Source organism: Triticum dicoccoides, chromosome 1B (assembly GCF_002162155.2).
Source record: "Triticum dicoccoides isolate Atlit2015 ecotype Zavitan chromosome 1B, WEW_v2.0, whole genome shotgun sequence".
NCBI classification, from domain to species: domain Eukaryota; kingdom Viridiplantae; phylum Streptophyta; class Magnoliopsida; order Poales; family Poaceae; genus Triticum; species Triticum dicoccoides.
In genome coordinates this window covers 301717031-301731135 of record NC_041381.1, presented here as the reverse complement: position 1 = coordinate 301731135, position 14105 = coordinate 301717031, and the positions used below count along the sequence as shown (strand labels likewise).

Sequence of the window (14105 nt, the reverse complement as noted above, 5' to 3'; positions counted from 1 at the left end):
TCTTTCCCGCCCTATTTGCTCCGTCTTCACAAGCTCTCTCTACATGTTTCATTCACACATTGGGATGTGTTCAAAATGTTGCTTTATAATGGATCGTGTAGAGTTATGGTTGGTTTTGTTGCATCCTACAAAGTAATAACTATGAAATGCATTTAGATTTTCATTTTATTGGGGTTATGTGAGTTTGAGCATATTGTGAAGTACTATAGACCTGGTATACATCTTGGAATTTAACAATGATTCTAACTATTGAATTGTATAAACCATTACATTCGAAGTCAGTAGCTTAATATATTTATTTCACGATTACAACAAATGATTAATTCCACTACAAACTTAGAAAACAAATGTGTACTCCCTCCGTTTTTATTTAAGTTCGCGTATTAGCATTGGTCAAAGTCAAGTTTTGTAAACTCTCACAAAGTTTATAACAAAAAATATTAACATATACAATAACAAATAAATACCATTAGATTCATTATCGAATGTACTTTCACATCATACATATTTGTTATGGTAAATGTTTATATTTTTCTATAAACTTGGTCAAACTTTAAGAAGTTTGACTTCGGTCAAACCTAATATGCAAAGTTAATAAAAACAGAGGGAGTACTAGTAGTTACTAGTACTACTCGCTAGTAGCTTAGGCCAATCACCCAACACACCAGATGGGGAATTCAGTGTTACAAAATTTTGAGGTCGTGGGAGCCTGATTCGAGCAGTGCGAAGTTACCATCATACCCTTCAGAATAGGCCTACGAATGTTGGTGGGTAGGGGGCTGTTTTGGTAACTTCATGTTCACCCTACCCAGCCAACCCCACCCGGCACCCAGAGTAGTACACCTGAATACTCCCAATTTTCTATCCCCACCGCAAAATAGACTTCTCCACGGCACCATAGCCTTCGTGCTTTTCCCCTTCTACATCGGCGCACTCGTCCGCCACAGCGCATCTGCCTCATCGATGACGTCGTACGCCGCACTGGAGCTGGTCCACCATCGTTGTTGTACATGGAGCCTCTTCACCGGCACCATCTTCCATGGTCTCAGATCTGCTTCCTCAAAGCCGGAGCCAAGTGCAGAAGCACCACCCTCGTGGACAATGAACTGACTCCCGTTGCCGACCATGATGCATAGACGCTGTTGCGACCATTGTACTCCTCCTCGATTGGTAATGTGTATATTGAATCTCTTAGCAGTACATGTGCAGTTCCAATTTTGTTCATACCTACCCTTCAAATTTCCTAGTTGCTATTGTTCCAGTAAAAGTAATTGGTTATAACTTGCATTGTCCAACAGAATATCACCTTGTAATTGTGCGTCGCTCCTGTATTGCGTTATGCTTGGGTAGGTTCTTCATATGCAACCAATAGTGTGGCAAATGATGGAAAGTTTTAAGAACATGCGTTGCACGGAATATAGAGATGCATTTGTATGAGTATTTATCTTGTGGGAGAAAAGGATGAACGGGGGAAATCCTTATTTGCAAATATGGAGAGGGGTGTGGGTATCTTTTTGCAAAATTGCCATAGTTTCCTTCCTATCCGTCAGCTATAAATCAGACGACCTATATTGCAGGATGGCAGGCACACCATCATCACCAACTCTATTTTTTTTTATAAGACTAGAGAAGTAGAAATAAATATAAATACAAATTAAAAATTATATATATATAAGAGTAGAGGAGAGTAGAGATAGCAGGGACATCAGGAAAGTATCGCGCGCGCGGGGGAAAAAGCGGCCGGGCGTGCGCTAGTTTTGGCGCACGGCGTCCGGCGTGCTTTATAAAATCCAATGCCCTCCCACCGCTCTGTGCCTCACCACCGCTCTCTTCCCGCTCTTTCTTGCCTCACCGCCGCCGCACCACCATGCCGCCACGTTGCTGGGATACTTGGGGCTACCGCGACGTCCGTGCGCGCCCCTCCGGCGGCTTCTCCGCCGAGATCCGGTTCGGCGAGATGCGCCTCGGCCTCGGCACTTTCGACACCACCCACGAGGTCGCCCGCGCGTACGGTGCGGCAGCGTGGCGCCTCTGGTGGCCTCGTAGGGACATGAACTTCCCCAACGTGCCGGCGCAAGAGCGGGCGCAGGAACTCGCGCCTTCCCCGCGGCTTATCACCGACGAGGGTCGTCGCGATAACCGGAGGCGGGAGTACCGTCTTAGCATTCCCGAGATGGAAGAGGAAGCCATGGAGCTGTGGCGCCAACATTTCCCACAGGACATCATCAACTAGAGCAAGTTCTACACGCAAAGGAGGGCGGAGAGGGAGAAGAGGAGGGCGGAGCGAGCCGCCTATCGCGAGGACATGCGTACGCGGAAGGCGACCTCTCAATTAAACATCAAGCTAGGAGCAGCGTCGCCCCGGGACTCCAACGACCATTGGTATCTTGACGCCTACATTGAGATGTCGGGGGAGGTCATCACCGAGGTAGAGTCATACGACGAGGAGTAGTTGAACTATCTATTTTTTATCTATCTATGCTATATCTATGCGGAGAACTATCTATGTATTTATCAATGCCAGTATCGACTCGGAGTCGAATGTGTATCGAGTCAGAGTAGAAAGGAGAGAAAAACATAGCGCGTCTGCTGGAGCGGTGCGTGCACAATTTTTTGCAGCAACCGCTAGAGCCAGCACTCCGCGGCCTGCAAAAGCTGGCTATTTCGGCGCTGTAAATGCTTTTTTAATGTGCCGCGCATTGCGCTTCTATTGGAGATGCTCTAACATGGCAGATGAGTGCTTTAATGTTGCCCACAAGATGCGTGAGTATTACTATATTTTTCTTGCCATGTTGAGATTTTAAAACTACGAATGCGAACATGTAGAGGAGCAATGAAGATCAAACACGGGATATTGGGGACATCTTCAAGGAACATGGCAAGTTAAAGAGGAGCTGCACCGAACCTGTAAAACGAGCTTTGGTAAGTAACACCCTTTCAATTACTTTCATTTAGCCTCGTGTTCTTCGATGTGTATATGTTGTAGTTTCTATTTCTCTTAGCCTCGTATTCTTCGATGTGTAATAAGAAGAGTCTTAATCATCCTAATGCTTTCGTTTTCAGCTCGATGTAGGAAGTGGGCGTTCTCACCTTGAAGTTTGTTTTTATATTTCTCCTTTTGAATTCAGTTCTCCGAGTCCTATTTATCTGAGCTTCTACTTAATGGATCTGGGTAGCTCTGACTATTGATCTAAAAAGAAGTAACTTCATGTCAGGATGCAGTTCCTGCGAGGAGGGAAGTATGGTCAACCTCGAGATCATGTTTCTAAAATGAGGCTAGATTACACACAAGGTGCTCGTTCCCTAATGATGTTGGATTAGACACAATGTGCAAATTCCCAGATGATGCTGGATTACACGCAAGCCAGGTGGAGTCGTCAACTGTTCGTGCCCTTGTGGCTCTAGTAAAGGCTGAAAGAAAGCGTGCAGCAGCCCTTGAGAATGTAGCTGCGTTCTGGAAGAAGCGAAAAGAGCAATCAGATGCTCTCTTCACCCGAGCCAAAGAAGAGATGGAAGAAGCCAGAAAGAAGCTAGCAGAGGCAGAGCAGGCTAGGCGTCTCCTGGTATCTAAAACTGTTGTCAACACAAATTTTCCTTCATAATAGCTAGGTTCAAATGTTTATGCAGTCAGCATGCTTGTTGGGATGTCCGTGCATCTACTGATGTGGAACAAAATAATTTTTTTGAGGTGATGTAGTAACAGCCCTTACTTTCCAAACAATAACAGATGAACCATCGGACATGGTATAGTTCACGCGCAAGCCCAACATTCCAAGTTCAACTTTCACATCAAACTCATGTTCATAGATATCTGCACATTCATAGATAATGTCCACAACCATCATTCACTTCAAAGCTAAAAAAATGTGAGGAGAGTTATAAAAAAGAAAAATCTCTAGTTCCTACTACCAGTGCGAGCACAACAAGTCAAGACCATACGTAATTAATTATATTTTGGAATTTTTTTGACTAAATGCGAATAACTTATGGAAGCAGGTATAATTTCTAATGCCGACTGCGCTGGGGTCCACGATGTTTTGAGCCAAACCGGGCAACACACCGGGTGTCTATGTCGGCGACGCGGTGGTCATAGCATTCGTGGGTTTTAAGCGGCGGTGGCTCCCGCGGTCTACTATTCCTCGGTGTTGGCGGTGGTCGCGGACGTGTTGGCCACCTCCACTAGCATGTCGCGGTTCTGCCAACGTTTGCATCGGAAGGCGTGGACAACCACGATGCACTGGATGCTGTGGTCCCCCGTGTGTCGGTGTGTAGCAATTGGCCACTCCTGTGCGAGCAGGCTTGGAGCATCGAGTTGATGCACCAGGGGCCAGCTTAGAGCGGCGACTTGCCCCTCCGCTTGCCCGCCTGCAGCCTCGCCCGTGGTACTGACGGCCTGGGGCAGGGAGGGAGGTGGGGCAGCGAGTTGCCTGGCTTGTCGGGGCACCAAGCCGGCTTTTCTGTCGGAGAAATCGTCTTCCTGCTCACCGGATGCTATGGAGAGTGTGGAGAAAATGGTGCAAGGAGGATATGGGGAGAGGCGGTGTGGTGCAGTTCTTGCCAGGCATCTGGCCTCGTTAAATAGTGGGTGGACAAGAGGAGCCAACCGGTGTTATGTTGGCTCACGGAAGGACGTGTTGCCGGCACACGCACGGATTCAATGGAGGCAGGGGGGCAGTCTGAAGCCGGTTGCATGTGGCGAGGAGGCGTGTTCAGTGTAACGCCCCGGATGTAGCTTTCCATATTCGTAACTCCAACTCCTGCCTTTTCCGGAGATGCGATATGTTATTCCTTCGTGGTTGGGTTTTTGTTTTTTTTGTTTTGCATTTTGTTCATGTCATGCATTTCATCATCACATCATTCGCATTGCATCGGCACTCTGTTGCCGTCATATTTTAAAACTTGCATTCGTTCGCCGTTGCCGTTTCTCCCTTTGCCTTCATCACCTTCCCTCGGATCGCCTTGCCCGCGCTGACCGTTCTAGACCAACCGGGTCTTGCTTCCCTCTTGACCGTGACAACCTAACCTTTCTACCAACCACCGACCTCCTCTTCCGGGCGTCCGAAAAACTTCCCCGAACCCGACCCGCTCTGTCGTGACCGTTGAGTCCGGATCATCCCCTAACGTCTACAAAATATCTCCGTTTTCCTATTTGGACTCCCTACCTACTTATTTCTCTATCGTCCGATTACGATCGGAGGGACCAAGTACCCCTACCCAAAAATCCACTTGCTATACAAATAGTCCAACCCTAGATTCTAGGGGCTTGTCCCATCCACCAAATCCCCTCACCAGCCGCCGCCAGTCCTCTTCCTCATCGGGATCCTCCCGATCCAAAAAATCCCCTCGCAGCCAGCCCGAGCTCCACCTTGTTTTCCCCACCAGACCAATCCATCCCAGCCATCCCGATCCCCACGAAGATCCTCCTCGCCTCCTGCCCGAGCGCTCCTCCCTGTGCGCTTCCTCTGATTCCCGAGGCCGAGCCGGCCCGTGCCCGCAACCCTCGCGAGCGCCGCGAGCTCTTCTGCCTGAGCCGGCGACCAACCCGTAGGCCGTGCCCTCCGGCTACCCCGCCGTCGGCAAGAACGACCAGGCCAGGATCCCCTCGCCCTCTCCCTTGACCGTCTCTCTTTTCCTCTCTGTCTCTAAACTCTCTGCTCCCTCTCTGCCGCCATGGACAGGGACCGACGCCATGGACGCCCGTGCTCTACCTCGAGTCCACCACCGCTGCTGTTTCGCATCAGATCCGGCCGGGGACCGCCGGATCTCGCCGTCCCCGCCATCCACGCGCCGCCGGAGGCCACCTCCCCGCCAAGCTCGCCTCTGCTTCGTCCGGTTCGAGCAAACGAGCGACCACTGCTGCCCCGTTGGCGTTGACCCCGTCCTCGCCCTGTTTCTGTTCTTCAGAGACGAACTGCGGCAGCAGCGAGCGCGTCGCTCGACCGCGCCCTGCCTCGCCTTGATCCGCCTGCGGCCCGCAGCCAGCGCCAGGCCCGACCGCCTCCTGCGTTCCTGCCACCAGCGCGTGGGCCAGCGCCTCCCGAGGCCCAGCGCCCCGACGGCCTCCTCCCCACCGACCGGGCCAAGGCCCATGGTGAGGCCACCCCCAACGCCCCTCCTTTTTTTTCTCCTGTTGGGCCAGGCTGCAGTTTCGGCCCGATAGCATTTTTTTTCCTGACCTGCGATTTTGCTAATTATCCAGGATTTACTGATTTACAGAAAATCCCCCCAAGCAACATGCATATAATATCTCACAAACGGTGCATCATATGTAAAAACTTTATATATGTAAGATGCTTAGAATTCTGTGTAGATTAATAATTTGCCACTTTCATCCATGTTTAAAAATGTTAAAAATGTTGTTTGATTAAATTTGCATAAATGCCATGTTAAATGATTTATTTCATAACTAAATAACCGTAGCTCGGTTTTAAATGTTCTTTATATGTAAATGGGGTGGAAAAATGCCTAGTTTAACATGATGCATTTCATTTTGCTGTTTAACATCATTAAAATTGTGTTTAGGGCAGAACAGTACCAAATTCGAATATTGCTTATGGGGATTTTCCGGAATTGTTGTTTGTGCTTCCGGCCTCATTTAAACTTGCCTAAATAGTTAGTTTAATTATGCTTCACCCCTTGCCATGTTAATCAACATTTAATATTGTTGTGTACCTAAACGAGAGCGAACTAAATAACTCGAATGTGGTGTTTTGTCAATATGCAACTCGTTGCATATTGAGCTCCACTTAACTTGTAGTATTGTTTGTTGCACTTTGCCATGCTTCGCCATGCTTTTAAACCGGACATGCATCATACTTGATTGTGCATCATGCCATATTTATGCTTGTGTGTTTACCATGTTGTTTGTTTCTTTCCGGTGTTGCTTCTTAGTCCCGGTAATGTTGCGATTGTGAGGATTCGTTCGACTACGTCCGTTTGTCTTCTTCATGGACTCGTTCTTCTTCCTAGCGGGATTTCAGGCAAGATGACCGCTACCCTGGATCTCACTACTATCATTGCTATGCTAGTTGCTTCGTTCTATCGCTATGCTGCGCTACCTATTACCTGTTTATCAAGCCATCCCAATTGCCATGAACCTCTAACCTTTGACACCTTTCCTATGCAAACCGTTGCTTGGCTATGTTACCGCTTCGCTCAGCCCCTCTTATAGCGTTGCTAGTTGCAGGTGAAGTTGAAGATTTCTCCATGGTGGATAGGATTTTGGTTGGGATATCACAATATCTCTTATATTATTAATGCATCTATATATTTGGTAAAGGGTGGAAGGCTCGGCCTTATGCCTGGTGTTTTGTTCCACTCTTGCCGCCCTAGTTTCCATCATACCGGTGTTATGTTCCCGGATTTTGCGTTCCTAACGCGGTCGGGTGATTTATGGGACCCCCCTGACAGTTCGCTTTGAATAAAACTTGTCCAGCAAGGCCCAACATTGACTTTTACCATTTGCCTCACCACCACCTACTTTTCCCTTGGGAGTCGCCCTCTCGAGGGTCATCTTTATTATAGCCCCCCCGGGCCAGTGCTTGTCTAAGCATTGGTCCAAACTAGAGCACCGTGCGGGACCATCCCTTGGCAACTTGGGTTACGTCGGTACCTGTATGCTTAGCTTATCCGTTGTTGCCCTGAGAACGAGATATGTGCAGCTCCTATCGGGATTGTCGGTGCATCGGGCGGCTTTGCTGGTCTTGTTTTACCATTGTCGAAATGTCTTGTAAACCGGGATTCCGAGTCTGATCAGGTCTTCCTGGGAGAAGGTCTATTCCTTCGTTGATCGCGAGAGCTTGTCATGGGCTAAGTTGGGACACCCCTGTAGGGTATAAACTTTCGAGAGCCGTGCTCGCGGTTATGTGGCAGATGGGAATTTGTTAATGTCCGGTTGTAGATAACTTGACACCAGATCCGAATTAAAACGCATCAACCGCGTGTGTAGCCATGATGGTCTCTTCTCGGCGGAGTCCGGGAAGTGAACACGGCTTATGGGTTATGTTTGACGTAAGTAGGTGTTCAGGATCACCTCTTGATCATTGCTAGCTTCACGACCGTTCCTTTGTTTCTCTCCTCGCTCTCATTTGCGTATGTTAGCCACCATACATTGCTTAGCCGCTGTTGCAACCTCACCACTTTACCCCTTCCTTTCCCATTAAGCTCTGCTAGTCTTGATACCCATGGTAATGGGATTGCTGAGTCCTCGTGGCTCACCAGATACTTCCAAAACCAGTTTGCAGGTGCCTATGTTACCGAGCAAGTGACGCAATCAAGCTCAAGGAGGAGCTCGATGAAGATTTTGTCCTTTGTGTTGTTTCATTCTAGTTGATCAGTAGTGGAGCCCAGTTGGGGTCGATCGGGGACCTTTGTCGCATTTGGGGTTCTTCTTTTATTTTGGTTTCGTAGTCGGACCTTGATTGTATCTGGATGATGTAATGCTTTATTCATGTATTTGTGTGAAGTGGCGATTGTAAGCCAACTATGTATCTCTTTCCCTTATGTAATACATGGGTTGTGTGAAGATTAACTCACTTGCGATATTGCTTTCAATGCGGTTATGCCTCTAAGTCGTGCTTCGACACGTGGGAGATATAGCTGCATCGAGGGCGTTACATTCAGCCTGGCGTGCAGCGGGTGGGGCCCTCTTGGCCGGCGTGTCGGTTCAATGCCTGCGCTATGAGAGGTCGCGTCCGTGTCAAAGCAATCACTCCCTCCGGTCCTTTTTTGTGTGGGTATAACAAAATCTCATTTTCCATTTACATTTTACAAGTAAAATTCGTTGACAAACTTTGACCCAAAATACGATGGGGACTAGTGAACCATAACGGAGGTAGTAATTATGAATTCCATTTTCGCTCCATACCAATTGTTCTAAAAACTAGTATAACATGCCATTGAAAATTGGAACTCTTACCCCGCTAAAAAATGATATTTTAAATGTGGCAACTCGATTAGTGGCGACTGGCGAGCCACCGCCTCCAGGTCATTCACCTGTGGTCCGGACCATCAACTCCTACGGATCAAATTATCACGCAAGTTGACTATTCCTACAAAGGTGCGCTCCACCACGTACCCGGTACCCGCGCATGCAGCAATCATGCACCTAGGGTTTATTTGTTTACGGTGCCTTTACGTAACTCTCATGTGTGCAAGTACGACACAGCGAGAGACCGAATGTGTGCGTGCGCCTCTTCTTTTGTATATGTACTCCACCATTTGTCTGGTGTCCAAAAAATATACAATAATAACTAGTAATGTGCCAATGCGTTTCCACACATTCAAAGTAGATTAATACATATTCACCGATTTGATAGAAAAGAGTCTAGTTTTGAAATACGTATATCACTAAAAATATGTTATGTTTCACTCAAAATATATTCCTTTGGTGGTTTTAATGAGATAAGGAAGGAATGTGGTTGGTTTCAAGACTCGAGAAGTGGTATATTGTTGCAAAAAAGCCCATGTGTGTGGTGTGTGTGTGTGAGAGAGGGAGAGAGGAGGACGACGGAGTGCGTGTGTGACAAAGACACAAAGAGTGTGTGTGTGAGAGGTATCACCATAAAATGAGGTGATAGTGTATGTGTGCACGATCAAGAGGGCGTGTCTCAAGAAGGGACAAAAAATCTACATAGATACAAGGAGCGCAAGAGAGACATGTACGAGAGAGTGGAAGCAAGAGTGTGTGGATGTATTAACCTATCTGGAGGCTGGTCGATCAATGTTTGTGAGAGAAATATGAGTCAGGGTGCGAAAGCGAGAGTTTTGTGTGTGTGAGAGAGAGACGGTAGTCGGGAGGGCGAGTGGAAGCAGAAGTTGTGTGTGTGTGTGAGATAGAGAGAGAGAAAGGGGGAGAGTTTGTCTGATCGGTAAACAAATGAATAATGTTAGTTTTATAACTGAGATGAAGACGGAAAGGAGACCCCAAGAAACGTTGTGTGAGCAGGAGAGAGTAATTTTAGTGGTAGGAGTATCTAGACAGATATAGGGTGCGAGAAAACCCTAGAGAGAAAGAAAAAGTGAAAGACGAGTGAGAGTGTGTGTGTGTGGCGGTGAAAAAGAAAGCTTAGATACCTAGTGATACCAGAGAACGATAGAGACGTGAGAGACAATAAAAACCATGTAATGTATAATGATAGGGAGAGTGTGACACTTCTCAAGGGAGACGGCGAGAGACCATGTTTGCAAAAATAGGAGAAACATGAAGTGAGCGTGCAGGTGAGCTAGAGAAAAGAGAGTGGTAGCTACATGAAGGACCACGGGAGAGAGATGGGCGTGAAAGGAGATTCAAATATTTAGTTGCGTGTATAGAAAATGTCAACATAGAAGGGATTCAAATATTTGAATTCGAGATGATAATACATGTAATTCATACTCGAACCAAAATTGATCTATCAAACATGCATATTCATATGAATTTGCGCGCATCTATGTTATTTAATATCTAGATATTAGTGATCAATACATTTGAGTAGAACATAATTTGGTTTAAAAAATTTGAATTCAACCTTATGATTTTGAGATCATTGTATTTGTAAATCATAATATATATATATATATATATATATATATATATATATATATATATATGATGTATATGATGTATATAGAATTCTATTCGAATCGAAAATGGATCATGTCCGAAAAAAGAATAAAAAATGGATTAGAATTGAGTTGGCACGATAAACATGCAAGCTTTTTCTCAAAAATATGAAAGAAGTGGTGAAACTCGCAGTAACTGCCCGAAACCAAAACATGGCAGATGGAAATTACTACTTGTCCATGATATGCAACACATGTCGGCTCGATTTCAATAGGTCTTGATAGGGGCAGGTTTGTAATTTCACTCAAACGTGACATAACTGCCTCTCACCCGGATTCATACACGGTGGGCGCCAAAACACAGCGTCTCCTCGACCGGAATCGCCTCTCACTCGGATTCATACACGGTGGGTGCCAAAACAAACTCTCCTCGGCCGAAATCTTTGTCGGCAAATATTTGGTGTATGCAAGATTACCGTCCTATCACCTGTAGCCCAATATTCCTATGATGTCTGAAATTTTAAAAGGGCATAAGTTGGTAACCTTCCCGCATTTGAGACAAGTGCATCCCAAAGACATGGTTTCCGCTACCTCTCTCCCTCCATTTCCCCATTCGTACTCTGTGGGCGCCAAAACACCCTCTCCACCCCCAGCCTCCTCCGTCCGCCACCCCATCCACCACCATCCTCCTCCACCACGCCGGAGTTGATACCCCAATGTCGTCGTCCATTACAAGAGATCGACCTCCCTCATCTACGGCTTCGAACCAGGATCCTTGCATCCCGTCCTCTCACTTCATCCCCGCCATCATCCACCTTGCCGACGCTGCTCCTACGACCATCTTGTCCACTGCGTCGGGATATTTCCCCCATCGCCACCGTCTACCCTCCTAGATCTGCTTCCACATCGCCGACAGCCATCGCTACCGCGGCACCGTCAAATTCTCAGCAGATGCATACACGGCGCCGCACCAAAGGCGGTACTCCTTTATACCTGCTCAACTTATTTATCGTAGCAACAAAATAGATCGCCACTGCTTTACTATGATTTATTGTCCATCACTTAGGATCTTACTTGTTAGTTGAAAGCAAACATTGGTTGCGAAGTTGCCTTTGTCCAGTTTGCACTGTCAGGTCCGCCATGGCACGCTCAACACTATACTCGCAATGCTTATGGTTTTACCGTTTTATATTCCACACTATTTAAATGACAGTAGAGTAAATTTCAAAATTGGGTCAGTCGATTTTTGAGAGCTCGTCGGAGTTCGCCGGAGGGAAGGAAGGGGCTCGGGTGGGGACGGTGGTTGTGGGGGGCGATGGTCTGGTGGTGGTGGGGCCTTGCTGAAGGAATGACGTGGGTGGGGCGGGGGTGGGGATGGGGTGGCGGAGGAACACCGGTGGTGGGGGCGGTTCAGGGGAGGGCGGGGGGTCGCGGCCGGTGGTTCGGCCGATGGCCCATGCGGTGTTCTGTAGGGGAAGAATCAGATACGAGGAAGAAGAAGGGCTAGGACACGTAGGATCTTCATCCAACAACCTGAAATGGTTGACTGACCCAAATGACGAAAGTCATGCAACTTGCATGCACACATTCCTTCATATTCAGTACCATCATCGTAGCTTCTTAGCACTGCTCCTCAATCCATCAAGCTAAACAACGTGCCACTCATAATTCCAAACTTGTTGCTCAATGTGACGCCCAGATAATTAAGCTACAGTAATGGTGCCACGTCATCACATTACTGTTGCTAATCCTCACTTGATCCAAATCATTGTTCATATTCAAACTCAAATTTAAAGTCAAAACTCAAATTTGCCACACATGAAAACTAAAATGTTCAAAGTGTGGCAAATAATCCCTGGGTATTTGTCATGTTGGAACCAACCTCTTTTGGATTTCGAAAGTGCCCCTGGAAATTATTTAGTGGTCCAACATCATATTAAATGACCTTTTCAATCTCTAAAAATGCTTGAACAATTCCTTTGGCCCTGAAACTTTTTAGGCAACACCACTACATTGTGCCTGAACTATTTGCTGAGTTTCACACTTGACAAAAATCATTTGATGCCTTGTTTCTATCCAAAACAGTAGCTATCCTTTAAAAAAAATATAAAAAAGGAAACTCCCCTTTCCCCACCGGGCCTCAACCCCGCCGGCCCACTCGGCCACCCCCACAAGCCGGCCCGCCCCATCCAGCCCACTCCCGCACCGGTCCTCCTACCCTCCTTGTTCCTCTGTTCTGGGTCGCAACAGGGGCGTGTCCCCGTCGAACCACCTCGTTGGCCACGCCGACGAGAGGATAAGGGCAACCTCAAGCCCCTCCTCTCTTCCCAGGTCAAACCCTAGCCGCCACTTCACCCTCCTCTCGCCCTCTCCCCTTCCTTCCTCAGATCCGTCGCGATGCGCTCGCCCGGCCGAGCCCGTCGCCACCGCGTCGTTGTTGCCATGCTCCGGGACCTCACCGAGCCGTGCCACGGTGTCCAGGAGAGTCGTCGCCCTCGTATCCGTCCTTCCCGAGCACCGGGACGGGCCGGATCGGCCCCGCAGCTCCGCCCCAACCTTGTCTTCGTCCTCGGTGCCCCGAGCTCGCCGCCTCGATCTACTCCGCTCCGACCACTCCGATGTCCCTAAGCACCTCCCCGAGACTGCTATGCCGTCACCGAGTTCGCTGTGAGGCGCTTTTCCCCCACCCCTCTATTTTCCATAATGAATCATCACCGTAGTCGTCGTGCTCGCTGCACCCCCCCTCTACCCGCGTCCGGGCCACGCCCCACGCGCCCCACGGCCCCTGTAGCCGTCACTGCACGCCGCCTGCGGCCCTCCCGCACCCCGGCGCACGTCATGCGCATGGCGCCGTTGCCGCAAGGCCGAGCTCCGGCCGCCGTCGGGCTCGCGCGTAGGCATCGCTCCAGCCATCCCCTGCCTCGGTCGCTTGCGCCATTGGATGCGCGACTGCAAGCTGAACCCGTAGGCTCAAGCCACGCCTCAAATGGCCACAGGAGGCTCCCGTTTGGTCGTCGCCCATGCCGCTGTGCACCGCTGCCGGCCGTCATTCGTACCGCCAACTCCGCCTGCTCGCCCGCTCTGCCTACTGCACTTCTGCCCTGCTGCTGCCGCTGCTCATCGCCGGCCGGCTGTCAGGACCCCGACTCGATGTCACATCGATCTAGCTGGTAACACCTCATATCACTTTGCGGCCTCACGCACGGTATCCCCACGGGTGTCGTCTTACCTTTTCCCGGGACCGTTTGCGCCTTTTGGCTCGCGTATATGAAAGTGTCGCTAGCATCCATATGATAAAGAGCCCGGGCTGACATGACTAGTCGTAAACCCAAAGTGGCACAGACTTACAGGGACAGGCATCCATGACCCAGCTTCGAACGTGTCGGTCATCAGCAAGTGGGTCCGGGCTGTAGCACTGGGCTAGCAGGACTCCGGTAAACCGGGCTGTAGCGGGCTAACAGGACTCCGGTACTCAAAGCGTGACATTTCCCCGAAGGGACAGACACAGGAACGAAGAAGGACACATGCCGGCCAGCCTAAGTGTTCCAGAGCAGTAGCAAGCT

General features: G+C 48.7%; 1 pseudogene; it reads left to right on the top strand.

The window, feature by feature from the left end:
- The first annotated feature begins 1867 nt into the window (after positions 1-1867).
- On the top strand, positions 1868-2452 carry LOC119350338 (annotated as a pseudogene).
- The last annotated feature ends 11653 nt before the right edge of the window (positions 2453-14105 follow it).